The 16,655-nt window shown below is 32.6% G+C and overlaps 1 protein-coding gene across 2 annotated transcripts in view; it reads right to left on the minus strand.

Moving 5' to 3' along the window:
* LOC108768342 (uncharacterized) overlaps positions 1–16,655 on the minus strand; it is a 120,099-nt gene that overhangs the window by 43,342 nt on the left and 60,102 nt on the right. The window lies entirely within an intron of this gene.

Raw genomic sequence — 16,655 nt, forward strand, 5'->3', positions numbered from 1 at the left:
AAGAATATATTAACATGTCAAATATCATATTTGCCAATCATTTTTCACAATCCTTAACCAAAACCTATTTTTTAGTTGTGATGGCTTAGATAATTTTTTTTAAAACTATCCTTTTTTAATTGTGACAATTAAGACGATTTTTTATTTAGTGTTCACTTAGGTTGTTTTTAATAATTGATAGATAATGTTTGCTTAACTCATTTATGGTAATAACTCGAAAATTATGTTTTTTGAACTATTTTATTTTAGAAATAAGAAAAACAATGTAATACTTAATTCAATAATTTGTATAATTTACACATTTTTTATTGTGAAAAAATTATGTATATTGTAAAAAATTATTCAGAGTTATTAATAATTTAGTAATATAATTTTAGTGACAACGTATCTCTTATCTAGTTAAATGCATAGAGACGAAAGCATAAAAACGTGTTAATAATTTTGCAATTTCACAGAAATTATTTGTTATCGCTGAGCTAGGACTAATATTTCTATTCAGTTGTGTTTTATTATTCGTTAAGATACTGAAAGAACAAGGATTTTATTCTTGGAGAGACATTTTTTCTAAGATTAAGCCTATCCCAATCCTATTTCCATTTCTTTTTCCATTTCACGAGGAAAGATATTTTGCTTTCTAAGCATTTCTGTTCTTTCAGAGAGAACAGTTTTCAAACTGCAATGTCATCAATTCATGCAAGAAATAAATTGGCTTACAATAGATCGACAATTATAAATGAGTTCATCAATAATAGGATAATGGAAATATAATAGGATAATCGAAGTTTGTCTTTAAAAAACGATTTTGTTATTAATCTTAAAGAGGAAACGAAAATGACTATTTATCTGTTTGATACAATGGCATATAATACATTATTATTATATTATGTAGAAATTGACTGAAAATATTAACATAAACATTGTGATCTACTTATGCAGTATGACAAATCTATCATCGTACATAATTAACTCAATTAACATAATTGATTGTATCTCGTCAACGTTTGCTAAAGTGTTCGATCAAACAATACGCCAATGTATTATAATACATGCAATTTTCGATGTAAACTCTATTAGCGCGATTGTTTCAACATTAGTAATAGATGCGACGGAATTTAGGTGTGACAGTATTATATTTCTATATTTGTTACATTATTTCGCGAGGATTACGCACTCTGCAGCAACGAATGCTGATGAAAGTTATATATGCTACAGACAGTAAAAAACAACGAAAGAAGGCGATCATATTACAGCAAGTTACATCCCGATTGTGGTGCAAGTTGATTTTAACAATTTTTCTCGAATCTCGTTCGTTCGTTTTCCCATACGAAATAATGAGACGAAAATAGAGAGAGAGAGAGAGAGAGAGAGAGAGAGAGAGAGAGAGAGAGGAAAAGATGAGCTCGCAAATGATTGTCGTGATCGGAAAACACTTTATTCGCGTTCAGAATTCTGTAGTCGCAAAGTGTTTCGAGATCCCGACGGCGTTGAAATACGGTTGTCTTTTGGTAATTTCCACTCGAAGCTCTTGCGGTCATCGGGTACTCCCGTTGCCGGTCTTTCCGCCGATTCTGAGCTGCTCCGAATCCTATTCCAGCGGAGCGATCAAAGCGAAAAGGCAGTCGGCGGCGCCTCTATTACCGTCCAAAGGAAGGAGATCCTCGTGCACGATTCCCTTTGTCCACCCCTCGAGAAACCAATTACAAAGAAGGAAGCGCGGTATCGCGCGCGAGTTAAATTAATTCAATGTACGTGTTAGTATTGGGCTAAATGCTTTCGATAAACTTTACCGAGCGCCCCGTAAAGGGCGCGCGTTTGCGGTGCAACTTATTCCCACCGTAAACTTTATTCACGCCGTCAAGGTAGCTCGGAAGTAGAACTCCGGCGCGGCCGCAATTCCGTAATTAGTATAATAAATAATCTAGTGCGAGACCAGGAGAGAGAGAGAGAGAGAGAGAGAGAGAGAGAGAGAGAGAGAGAGAGAGAGAGAGAGACATAGGAACGTTTACATAACGTAAATGCATACCGCATGTGACGTAGCACTTCTTGAAATGGGATAAAAATGCATGAAACGTGCGCTGCATAGGATGCGCTTTCGCGAAACGCGGAAACATAATGCTTTCCCGTACGAACCTTAAATGGTTTCATAATGTTGCCAGTGGACGATCGTCGGCGTTACTGCGCAGCGATTAAGTTAGCAACGCTTTATCTCACATTCCACTAATCAGATGGAGATTTACGCGGATATTAAATGCAGCGTCGCGATATAAATCTGGAGTAACTTACTGAACAATCTGCTACTACTTAGTCATTCGAATAGAATAAATGCTTCTAATTTTTAAGTCCTTTGCAGTTTCAGCGAACTGAAGTTATATCTTAGGTTTACGGCGTTTACATCACTTAGCATAACGCCGAATCATCGCTCAAGCAACGCCTGGCACTTCTGACGTGGAATTGCATGAGCGAGCAAATGGAAATGCATCTTCACGGAATAGCTGGGCGTAACGTGCAAACGGCGGAACGTCACGATTAGACGTTTCGCATATGCCACACGATGCCTGCGAGACATTTGCTCCAGGAGATGTTCGGCGGGCTGCGAATACTGTTTATTTTCGCTATTAAGCTGGGGGAAATATGGGTTAATTACTACCAAGTGCCGCAGATCGGTGATTAAGTGCAATAAATAATTCCGAGGCACGGAGTGCCGCATTAAGCTGCGCACCAGATAACACTACCACTGTACGCTCGATCCTCTGCTTTTTGAGAGTGCAATGGGAGCGTAATTTCGCGAAAGAGCAGGAGATAACATGCAAATGCTGCTACATCTCGTTTCGCAGAATGCTCTCGATACTGTTACAATTTATTGTCCGTAAAAAGGCGCGGACTTTTTTTTACATATAAATATACGTAAAAAAGATATTGCGTCTAATTGCAGGCAAATAACTGATTGATTCATATATCGGCGAAGTTAATCTGCCACAAAAATAATGACGTTTCTTCTTCCTTTGTTTCTTTGCCTTTCTTTAGAGAAGAACTTCCACGATATTAATTTCATCAAAAAATTTTCTCTTTAATTAACGTCAAAAAGAATCATAAAACATTTTTATTCATATCTGTAAAGTTTATCTTCTTGATGACTTATTTTTCTATATATACCTATACTTAAATAAAATTATGTTGAAATGAGAAATTATTTGTACACGGTAATGAATTATTCGCAAGATATATAATATACTCAAATAGTTTTTATAATACATATCGCTCTCTTACACAACTCAAGAAATTATAAGTTTCTTAAAATTAGAAAAGAAAAAAGGATTTGTCGACTTGATAAAAAATTAAATTCATTAATTAAATTCCGTAAAAAGAATATATTCTTAACGTAATCAATAATGTCATTATTGTTATTTTAATTTGCATGGAAAAAATGGCTACAATTGCCACAACCAAAATTCGCCCATCAATACATTTTTTGATTATAAGAACTATATAATACGATTGTGTAAGATTTGCATATCTTAACGGCTATTAAGAATATTAAAGTATGTCCACACACTTTACGGTTATCACAAATGTACTGATGTGTGGGCGAAAATTATCATTATTTTTGGTTGTTGCAATCGGAACGTTTTTTCCGTGTATCACCATTTTTGAGTTGTGATATATTTAACGATTTTTTGATGGAGTTTGTTCATTTTCGATAAATGATAGAGTGTTTATTTAATTCATACGTGATTAATTAATCCTGCTTAACAATGCTATTCTTAGGCTCGATTGTTCATTTTTTTGGTTAATTTATGATTTAAACTTAACTTCATTTGATCTAATGATAATATGAAAATTGTGTTTTTCTAGCTATGATTAATCACTAAACTAATAAGTCATCTATAAGTTAATTTAAAGTTACTCATTATAAAACCGTTAGTTTAATGATTCATATAACTAGAAAAATGTAATTTTTTTTACATTATTATTGGATTAAGTTGTACTACAAATTAACCAGAAAATGGAAAATCGTACCTTAGTGTGGCACATCCAACGTTTTTTTTTACTTTGCTGTGCCATAACTTTTTTCTTAATGAAGATACACATGTATGTATATTTATGTTACTGTTATATTCCTTGATGTCTGGCAGTTCGATCAAAAACAATTTGTCATAAATGTTCATTTTTATATGATATTTTACAATATCTAGTGTAGTAGATACGTGACAAAACGATATAGAGTGGCATCGAAGGATTAACTCATTCAATAACTAAAAAATCACGTTTTTTGAATTGTGTCACTTTTGAAGTAAGAGAGCGATATCATTCTTTTCAAATATTTATTTTATTCAACAGAATTTAATAATTTTATATTCAACATTGTATTTGGTCGCTCAAATATTACATATATATAGCATTAATAATAAATATTAGTTTATTACTCTTTGATAATTTAACTGTTAATTTTATAATATATTGGAGATTAATAACAAAAAGCCAATGCATTTTAATATGTCTCTTAGAAATTTTTTGTATATAATTAATTTTCTATACACTTTATATTATAAATTTTTGTATATTGTATTAAGTTTTTTATTATATGTAAATTTATTTAAAATATAATCATTATGAGTTATTTTTCTAAACCTTTGTTTTGGTTACAAATTAATTTGGTTAAATGACAATTGCAAGAGGTATCAAAATGCGGAATGTCACACGCAGTTGCTTCACTTCCATAAAATCAATTATCAAAATTCGCGAATTTTATTTTGTAGGTAAACTGCAAACGCGATGATACACGCAACTTAGAATGTAATTTGAAATTTGTTCAGTAATTATGTAAAATTCGATAAAATGCAACTATTTATACGTATGAATTATTGTAATTATTAAATTATATTTTTATAAAGAACAATAAGGGCTAATGAGTTTTTTGCGCGGCTGTTAGTGCGAAAATAAAAATCGTTTATTGTTGAAATATAATATAAATTAGTTACGCATAAACGTTTCGGTCTGCTTCCGAGTCATCATCGGTATGTCAGAACATATAATGTAATTCTCACTTTTTCATGGCAAGATGGTAGAGTAGCAACTCATTCTTCTTATTCAATTAGCAATGGTTGACCATTCCAGTGGCAACGAATAATAGATAAAAATATTAATATTTATATTATATTTCAACAATAAACGATTTTTACTTTTGCACTAACAATCGCGCAAAAAACTCTCATTAGTCCTTATTAGTCTTTGTTTTTTGACATTCTCGAGAGTTTGATTACTTGTTTTATTTATATTTTTATCTCGAGATAAAAGAGAAACAAAAAGATAATAATAAATAATCTATTTAATGTTATGTAATAAAATCATATTTAATGTGTAATATATAATGAAAAAATGTAATGTAAAATATTTTTAAGAAACATTTTAAAATAGTACCCAATGTTATAAATTTAATACTATCAGAAAGTAATAAATTAATGTATACTTATGTTTTATTAATGCTAATTTAACCGTTGATGAGACCATAAAATTTTATTTATTACATAAAAGGAGCCATTGAAACACTTGTACCGGATATAACAAATTTGCAGATAAAAATTTCCACGTCCCTTTATTATTAAAATATTACGACCTATGCTGAAAATTTGATCGGTAAAAATCTTGTTTTAAAAACGTTTTAAACTATTTAAGGTTTAAAATACGCTTAATCGATATATTTAACATGTTTCAAACACGTTTTTTATAATACTGTTTAAATCATGTATGAAGCATTAAAAACATGTAAAAAAAAAAAGGTTTTGTCTTTAAAAAGAGAAAACACATTATACCTTTTGTCAATTTTGGTTGCAATGCTTACGATAGCCTACGACGCCGTATCGGAACGCAAATGTTGCAGCTTAATTACTATATTCCCAATAAACGCTTGCAAAACCTGTGCTCGCTTTGCCTAACAAACTCGGCATAAAAGGAAACAAGCATTTCTCTCACGATGTCCGTGTTGATTGCAAAATAACGGGCTTTATTGGCTATTACTCCGATCGCGGGCAAGAGCTTCGCGCCTCCGCGCTGCAGCGACGCGGACGGGTCGCGATCCGGACATAAAATACAAATGAAACTCGCGCGCGAACAGCCGATATAACGTTACACATAAACAAGGTACGGCCAACGTTTGCAGGGGACGTCAGGGAATCGATGATAATCCCGGAGCGGATCGGCCGAACGCTCGTTCGTAACGCAGCCACCGGGATTTTGCCATTTTTATCGAACGCGCACGCGTTTACAGCTCGTTCCCGTAAACACCGAGACTCTCTGCGTGCGATTTTATTCGAAATATATTCATGGCGTTCAATAATGCGTTGTTAGTGCCACCGGTCTTGCTGAACGATGGTTCAGATCGTTAGACAACTTCAGCGAGCAATTTAATGCCTGTTACCGAACGCTTGTGCGTTACGGAGTTCGCCCAGCTGTGTGCGTAATATTATCAATTGCAAAGTTGCGTACCGAGTTAAGGTGAAAATTATTCAATATATATATATATATATATCGCTCCACGGGGACATTTGCAATTAACGTGTCAAATATATGACGCTAGATATTTCACGAGTAATAAATTAACGTTTCTGTCTATTTTTTTCCCCTTTTTACTGCGAGGACGCGCAGTGTAAGCAATTTTGTAATTTTGTACAGTGATATAACGTTTAGTGACAGACTCCATTCATTTAATTTCAATGTCCGTTGTAATGGCGGACGTTGTGTATGTAGCACTGTAAAATTCCGGGGGCTAGGTAAATAGATACGGAACAAATGCCGGCGGGTGAATTCGGATCGACGTGGTTCGATAAATGTAAATGGTGAGAGAGGGGGGAGGGCGAATACTTTCCGCGCGGGTTTATGAAAAAAGCAATTGAATGTTGGGTACGTGTGCGTACAGCGTGATCATGTTACCCGAGAGCATTCATCATTTTTCCACGACCGGACATGATATACGGGGGTCAATATAAAGGGGATGACTCGGCCGTCAAGTGCGTTGCTGTTTTATTTGCAGCTTTTATTTCAAGCTTCCGTTCGAAGATAGATCTTTGGGGAATATAATGACGACTGCGAAAGAGGAAAAGGAATGTAGAGAGCGGTATTCGTACATCGATATTTTCTGCGTGTCTCATTTATGGCGCTAATAAAAACGCATCCTCGTATTATCGATCGTAATAGTTATAGTAATAATAATGCGGCTATATCTTGCGACTAAAGAATGTTATTCCGTTCGTCATTAAGTACGCTACAATATCAGAGATTATGCAGAATTTATAGAGCTTTTATAGAGGATACTTTGAAATTTCATAAAAATTTCCAATCTACGTAATAAACAAAATCTATTTATTAATGTATTGGAAATGTATCGCGCAATTTGTGGCGACATTTAAGTGTGGGAGCGCACTAATTAGGCGGGTAATTATCGAGGTTGATTGGTAGATGGTGACGGTATTATAGCTAATAATGAATATGGATAAATGATAAGCGGCTCGTTATTGATTTCGCCACTATTGAAGTTATTTCCGCAATGCCGCAGCGCGACATTTTTTTCAGTCAATTAATGGGATACAAAAATACGTATGGATTATTATACATCAATTTTGAATGTAATATTATCATGTAAATTGATTGATACTGTGGAAATATTTTATAGCGATTATTTCTTTTGGAGAATCCTGATTATAAAAAAAATCACTGTAGATACTATTATATAGATAAACATATATGATATATACAATATGTACAAAATAATGTTAGTTAAATACTTGTCCAGAGGATTTTTCTTCTTTTATTGGCACTTTTTTGGGTCATATATTTGTTAACTGCTTATGTGAGGTTTTGGAAAACGTGCACCAAATTTTCGTTTGATCGTCAACAACGTTATTGTGAAACAGATATTTTTACTACTATTGGTGTCTGTGGAAACTTTGCGCACGGATCTACGGTTTGTACGGCTTCCATTATCATTTTCACCAAACAAATTCGTGCAGCGGAAACGCGTTATACGGAATTTAGAGACGCGAGAATGAGCATAGGTATTCTACGCCAGCTCTCTGTATCTATCTCTCTTTTACTCTTTCTCTCTCTCTCTCTCTCTCTCTCTCTCGTTTCAATTCAGGAAAATGTCATTAATATGTAAGCACCGACATCAGATTACCAGCGGCACCGGGCACGCGAATTTCGTTATTGGTAATGAGAAACTCGTGTGTCGCATGGGAAATTTGGGAAGCGCATATTTTACGTTGATATACCGCAGAACTGTTAATGTCATAAACTACTCTTTTCAGTAATGAACACTAGATTTCACGAATTATTCATTAATAAGGAAGAACCTTCGTAAATTCGCAATTTTAATTTAATATATATTGAAAGATTTATTTTAATATAGAATTTTAAAAACAATTATTTTAATTCGCATAACAATATGTATTATTAATTTTATTATAAATATTACTCTTTGTTGACTGTCATATCAATTCCCGCAACATTGGTGAAAATTTCTAATTAAAAGTTACATTAATAAATATTTATTAAACAGATTTTATTATTCATTATTTTTAAATAATTATATATACAGTTTTATGTTAAGATAAGTGCCAATTTTAACGATATATGCTGCTACATATTAAACATATAAAATATATAAAATATATAAAATTTAAAAAAATTCTCCATGTTAAATAACATTTTATCATTTTTAACTTCCATATATCGAAATTTATTATTTTAATACAAAACATGCAATGTGATTATAAAAAACATATGACCACGTATGACCAATTTATTTTTGTGGTTTAATTGCTTAGTTTTGAAGTAAATAGCGTCCATATTAATATACGCATGTAGTGCATAATAAATAATTGTAATAAATAATACTAATAAATAATAAATAATAGTAATAAATAAGAGATACTAAATTTGAGTCACATTTAATAAATTTCTTGAGTTTAATTTTTTAACTTTAAATTGTTTCAATTAAATTATCGATATGTTGAGTAAAAGCAATGATAATTGAATGATTAAAAATAATCCGATCAAATTAGGTATAATTCGACACTACGAATTTAACAATAATAGATGGCAAGACACAAGTTCTAATTTCACGTAACAATTTTAGCATCTCGTGAATTATTTCTCGAATATCTAAATTTAAATTGACGAGTATATTTTGCACGGTCGAACGTTAATTTATTTCAGAGCTAAAGTTAAACGTATTCCGATATAACTGGATAATCGTTCTTTATTTTATTCTGGTATAACTAGATTTACTAGATAATCGTTCTTAATTTTATAAAAATAAGATAGTATTTTCGTAACGATGTATGAAAGAGTCATTGTAACTGAAGAGTAACTGTATATAGGCGATTTTGTACGAGATATATCGGTCACAAATGTCGGTGCAATTTTGGTCAACTGGTATCTCGACCAAAGATGCAAGCTATAAAGTAGCGCAGCATAATCGCGGGTTAAGATCGAAACGGATCGTGAAGTCAGTAGTATCGCTTCCAACGCGCCTTAAGGGTCTTCCAATCGGCGCTCGAGTAGAAATTTGTGGCTTCAGGTAAGCCTTAAACTTAGAGGATGGAATTTAGCCCGGACTATCGCAGATGCGCGGGATTACTGCGTGGAAACCATACACGTTCCGTTTTAACGTTTTGCACTACGACACGTGGTCGCCATTATGTTGATTTTAAGCAAATTTCCGTTCATCGTATAGGTTTCAATAAATGTTAGTATACTATGTAGAATATATTTAAAGTATACATTAATTTGAATAGAAAAAAAATTTATCAAAATTGCTAAGTAAAAATTAAGAAAAATCCGAACGGTAGAAAAGAAATGTCACTTAAAGTAGAGTATTTGTCTCTACGACATGGCGAAATAGGTTTTATCTTCGTTGCTTCTCGCACGTGTTTCTAATATAAGGAAATATTACTCCCAGAGCGATGCAATTTTTTACGCACTATAAAATGTCGTTTGATTACCGTGATGGTCCCTACAGAGAAGTTGTCTTGAGTTATATTTTCGTGAGACATTCCTATCATGAGTGCTCACGGTCAGAATATCTGAATGTGAAATTCTTCTCGTTAGTATTTCCGCCGTTGCATTTACCACACGATGGACTGCAATCCGCGAACAACGCAAAACCAATCTTTTCTATGAAGCAGAAAGAAAAAGTACTCGAAAGTATCACCTGATCTTTGTTACGAAAAAGTTTCCTCGTCTGCTTTGACGCTCGACTACGTAGTTCCTAGAAAATTCATTGAGTGCTTCTGTTGAAACCACACCACGATAGCTCTGTTATGTAAGGCAGCGCACCTCCATACAAACTGTCTTTCATATAACTTATCCCTACCGAAAGTCTCATGTAAAATTCATCCGATTCTTGATATTGATCGAATTTTTTAAATTCTTGATGCATACTTTAATAAGAAGCTCCCCCAAATTATCACCAGAATAGTATGATTTAAAATTCTACTTCCCTACAGAGCCGATTGCGGAAAAGTTTTCGGGCTCATGAAAATAATATTCTTCCAATAAAGTTCGCGCTGTCTCGGACTATTTTCGGGGCAGGCTGTTCTCATTGCAATAAATGTCGATAACCTTGTCATGCTCTTCCACATTATAAGATATATATATATATATATATCTTTATATTAAAATACATTGTAATTTCCCAAATTACACAAATTTTTCCAATAATTTTGTTTTATAATCAAGTATTTTATCAGTATCGTTATTACAGCATTATCGTTTTTAATATTTATTTTATGATAATTTCTTTATTGGTTACAATTTAAAATATTGCAATCGTTCATAATTACAGTTCCATAATTACATGTCTAGATATGTTAAAAAAATAATCTGACAGAAATTTGTTATTAAAAAATAATAAAATTAGTTATTCTTATTTTAATAAATTTATTGAATAAATAACAGTTAAATAAATATATGTATAATAGCATACTAGCAATTGATATACATATAATACAAGATATCTAAGCGTATGAATTGATTTTTGACCACGCCTATTCTCTCTCTTCGAGAGAGTTATATTTATAACTCTCTACAATCTCTCTACTGTTAGCGGCTATATAATAAAAGTTCCACACACCCTTTTATTGAAATATATTTTTTTTTATAAAAGTAATGTATAAATAGATTGTGTTATCTGTAAATGACAAATTGTGCAAATGTAAAACTTAATACATGTAATTATAAAAAAATTCTCTCTTACAATTTTTTAATTATTCTATTTTAAATTTTAATATCTAATGAGAACACTAAAGTATTTTACATTTCAATGTAAATCTCTTTCTCTTTATATATATATATATACACATATATATTGTAATATTTATAATTATGAAATTTATGAAGTATAATAAGCGCCACATGTAATAAACTGTGATAAAGACATATGTACGTATTTTGTATTATTTTATTTGAAATATAAGTACTTGTTTGTAATCATTACTTTTACAAAAAAAAAACATTTTATTCATATTTTTTAAATAAAAGTATATCGTAGATGTATGTGTATGTTTGTATGTGTGAGTACGTGTGTGTGTGTGTGTGTGTGTGTATCCTAATAATAGAAGAATTAGAATAATGACGAATCTCGATTAAATTGTCACAGAAACATTCTTTTGAACAGTAATATTTATGCTTTATACAAAATTTAGGGAAATTACAACTAAGTCACATGGACTCGTTATCGAAATGAACGTTGTCAGAAGTTGGAAGATCGGAGATTCGTTCCTTTCTGTAAAAGAGCTCTTGGCGTTCGACGTTTAACTTTCCTTGGCGGATTGGTCCCGTGAGATTCGACAGAAGCAGAACACATTGTGAGCGCGTTCTCCACTCTGAAAATCGTTCCTTTTTGTGTCCTTGGATACAACCGAGCGATATGACATTTGGTGCAAGCGCCTTGATCTGATTAAATTGTTAATCCAGTTGTTCTCTACTAAACGAGGAAATAACGCGATTTTTATTCAATTTTTAAAAAATCATAAAGTCTATCTCACCGTTAAAGGTAAAACAAATATTAGACTTTATACTCGCGATCAATTATTTAATTTGTTTAATATAAATATATATTGTACAATTGAAGTTATGTACTAATATTAATATCATAAATGTCGTCTATTTAATTTTTTGTTCCATTTATAGTGTAAATTTTACTGAGAATTATTTTATACTTAACTTACATTGCTACTTCGTCTTTTTTCGCGCTTTGCATATTTTTGTTGAAAATCTTGCAAAATAGTCGAATCATGCTGTCTTCTGAGAGACATAATCTATAATTGAGAGATAAAATTGACAACTTATTTTTTGTCTCGTTTATTTGCATTTTAGTAAAATATAATACATAAATATTTGTAATTGCAGTTTGATGATAAATAGTAATTAATTGTTATATACTAAATTGTCATTAGTAAGTATTTCAACATTTGTAATTCAGAAATAATAAAATATCTTAAAAATTACATATATCTTAAATATATGAAATATCTTAAATATATACGTATTGCATTATAATATACATTACTCGTTGCATTGTATTTCGTGATTCTATATTGTACTTTATATTATATCATTCAAAAAAGAAGTTTAATTTTAAAGAATAAATACGTAGAGATGTAAGAGGAAATGCCAATGTGAGCCAACACCAGTTCTTCGTGTGTATCCAATGAATATATTAAAAATATGGTATAGACGTTTCATCGACCCCAGTATTGGGTCTTCTTCAGTGTATAAAATATAATGAAATTTGGTATCAATCCATGAAACCAATTAATATAAGTAAACGCTCAATCATTAAAACATCATTAATCTATTGTTGCTAATTGTGTAATCATTATTTTAATTTAAAGTAAACTATTGTAAAAAGTAATAAATGTATAAAACGGTAAAAAATTGTGTCAAAACGAAAAAAGATCGGCGATTAAAATCGACAGAAATAATGGAGAATTTCTGTAGGTTAATGCATTTTTGTTATATAAAATTTTCAATAAAATTTAAAATGTAATTCAGTTAATCAGAAAAATTATATTTCGGACAAAATGTATTTAAACGTAATAATATCTGATAGTAATAATATCAGCATTTTATAATATTTAACAATTATTTAATACAAAAAATTGAAGAGGATATTTTTTTAATCGTTAATAAATACGTGATTTTTTTATTTCTTGCGCATAAGTATTTCGAGCAAAACTCTAAGTTTGTTTTATTTCCTGCCTTGCAACGTGTATGAAAGTGTAAAGTCATGTATATTTTTCTAACAATTATCGCCAGTATAAAGAATTAAATTATCATGTTAATCATGTATAACTAGACTATCAAAATCATAATTCTATCCAATAGAAATGCAAAGAAAACTGTGGATGATAGTCTAAACAATATTTAATTTTAATTTTATATATTTGAAGGATGATTTTTAATAAACTCTCACCTTCTCTTTTAAAGGGTTTAAAAGACGAATTCCATCAACGTGATATATCCTCGTAACTTTGATAATGTATCGAGAGATATATTTGATAATGTATCAGAACATGTTTGTTCAAAATTTATCACACTAAGAATTTAATTGGTCCAATCATTACGGCGATACGATAATCGTGCTTCCGTTCAATTTGATCGATCTCATCGTTCGTGTTTCGCTCGTGCGTGCATTTAGTGCGAGCTACGATCATGTTTCTTGAAATTATCCCCTTCACTTTTTTCTACAAAAAATGTATCTCTTTTTTCTCTCCCTTTCGTAAGCTTCTAACGATGCCATTATTCTTCGCGACGTAGCTTAAAATACCACTCCGCTGGTGTAGCAAGTGCAGCTATGTCCTCGGGCGGTTGTGTTCAGAAAGATTTCTGTTCAAGGCAAATGTGCATTTACACCGGCTGCGGCATTAAATATACCGCTGGCAAGAGCGATCACCTACCGGTCTCTTCTCTCCCGCCTTGCTTTTTCCTTCCTTCGTAGACTATTTTAGACATAATCCTCGAGCAAAAGTTTCTCAGCCACGACCTGTGAAATTGCTGAATAGCAAGCGTTTTCCTAATAGTTTCTTACAGCAAAATATACAAAATTATTTTAATTTTTATGTATTATTAAAGATTATTTATAACATTGTTTTCTTTGATGGCAAAGGAGGATATAACTTTCACTATTTTACGTTTAGGGATTGTTTTATTTCTTTATTTTCCTATATATTTTTCTTCGTGGAAACCGAAAATTATCATAATAATGACGCTACACTCAAGGAAATTGAGTGCATTGAAATGAAATTCAATGCAACTTTATTCACATTACTACGAAATTGTTATCAGTTCTGCTTCAATCGTTTAAAAATTAATTCAGAATTATTATGTCCCATCCTTTTTTTAATAATTTGTAAGTTTTTACTTCATCTTCCTTATATGAAATAAACGGCAAGGAAAGATTGCACTGTTTAAATTGCGTACATTTCCATTATTTACAGTAAAATATTTAACAATTATTTAATAAAAGATAGAAGATATCTTTGTAATCATTAATAAATATGTGATTTATTCTTTGCGCATAAATATTCCGAGCATAAAACTCCAAGCTTGCTTTATTTCTTCAAGGCTTTCAATCTCAGTAACAAGTATTTAACAAAGTGGATTCATAAAAGAAGTGCTGTGCAGAGAAAAATAAAATATTAACAGACAATAAATGGAATGCCTGGAGAGCAGCGGAATTCTTTCTAGAAAAGGAAGGGCTCATTCTCTCATCGCTTCGTGTGGACAAATGAAAAATTCAATTGTCCATCCTTTCTTATATGATAACACGAAAGTACAATCTTTTTCTGCTTCTTTCTTACTCCAGTGACGTACATTTTTCAAAATCAGTCTCGCTGAAGGATTTCATGTGGCTTGCCCTATTGTAATGCAGAAGCCATTTCACAAAGTAAGAATGGAAGCGAAACGAAGTCAACGCAGCGCAATGTATCTATCTTGAACCTTATATCTGGCGGTGTACTTCCAATCGATAAAATAGATTGACAACACGGTATTTTTCTCAGAGGTACCATCTTTTCAATTTATACGGTATACTTCGTGAAAGCACAAAATCTGATTTATGCGTTGATTCGATATTAAAAGGAGATACGTTTTACTCAAATGCTTCCTTGATCTATAGACTAATATATAGGAAACCCTACAATTCGATTTGCGAGCCGATTTTACGTTTTATAGCAGAAGTTCTTATTTTTATTGCGGTCATCATTGAAGAAACAAAATGCTTCCGTTTTACAAAAGAGCACTTTCAAATGTGTCGCTAGAGTTGCGAAAGCGACTTACTTTGCGAAATTTAAAAATACGGCTGATCATTGCGTGACTTCCAACAACCGGCATTGAATTTAAAAGCACTTCAGAATTTAATGCCGGGGCAAAAGCAGCACGGTACGGGCCGGCTTTAGCTTAGCACACACTAAAGCTATACATTTATTTATCTCTCCCCGAAGTTTCGCGCGTGCACCGTGCTATAGGGCTTTATTAACAGCAGTCCATAGATATCCGACTGCCACGCGTACTAACTTAGGCGAATCCCATGGACGTGTTCGCGTTAGCATAAATATCCGATTTTCCCGAGCCATCGTATAGGAACAACCTAGAGAAAGATTGCTACACCACACCGTGTATCCGATAAATTCACCCCCATCCTCGATCCTAACACCGCGGGCGTTCATTCAATAAATCAAAGTGGGCCGACAATTTCATCGAGCGGTCTCTAACGAAATAAGATTAACGACATTTTCGGCAGCACGCGGTAATGCCATCCCGCAAAGTCAACAGAACCATTCGGCTGACAGTCTCTGTCGAGAGAATCTCAGGGATCTTCGGGAAAACTTGCCCGTTCGTGCCAAGTACCGTCTGAGTGTCTCAGGGCATCTCCGGTGAAATTTCATCGTGGTTATCGAGCATTCTCTATTTTCTATCCGCTCGCCTAATGTCAGCAACTCCACTTTGCTCGTTTGGTTTGGTCTTTGTTAGAAAGCAGACGGCCGTGTCCATCGCACACCCCCTTTTTGTATTCTTCCTTCAGTACTATCACATCCTACTATTCTTAGTGGCAATAAACGTCTTTTAATCAGGTTAAGAGGAAACGTTGGAGTCTTGCCAGCAATATACATCCGTCGTGGAAAAATCGGGGGGGTTTTAAAAGGAATGTACATTGAACGTTCTAGTAAAGTAAGAAGGACTTTAATACCGAAATGTCAATAGACATAAGCTCAAAACGTCTTGATAAATTAAATGACGTAGAGACATAACAAAACCTTATTTATCAGATGTTATTGATTATTAATATTCAGGGTGTTCATGAACTAGCTCACTAGAAAAGAGATAATTCTACATGAAAAATTAAATCGAAAACGTAGAATAAAATTTTTTCACATATATGCATTTTTGTAAATAATTCTAGCATTATAAGATATTGTTTATTCCGTCGTAAAAGTTTGTGCTGGTTCGGTTTAAGAAAGGTGCACGAAAGAACGTGAAATGTTCGTAGATACTGCAGTTCATGCTATTCAGCCTATCGTTCTTCGCAATCCACACGCGTCTGCAATCGAGCGGCAAAGATGTAACGCTCGGAGTATTTGGTATTGGCAGTTCGTTCT

This window comes from Trachymyrmex cornetzi, unplaced genomic scaffold (genome assembly GCF_001594075.2).
Source record: "Trachymyrmex cornetzi isolate Tcor2-1 unplaced genomic scaffold, Tcor1.1 scaffold782, whole genome shotgun sequence".
In the NCBI taxonomy this organism is placed as follows: Eukaryota; Metazoa; Arthropoda; class Insecta; order Hymenoptera; family Formicidae; genus Trachymyrmex; species Trachymyrmex cornetzi.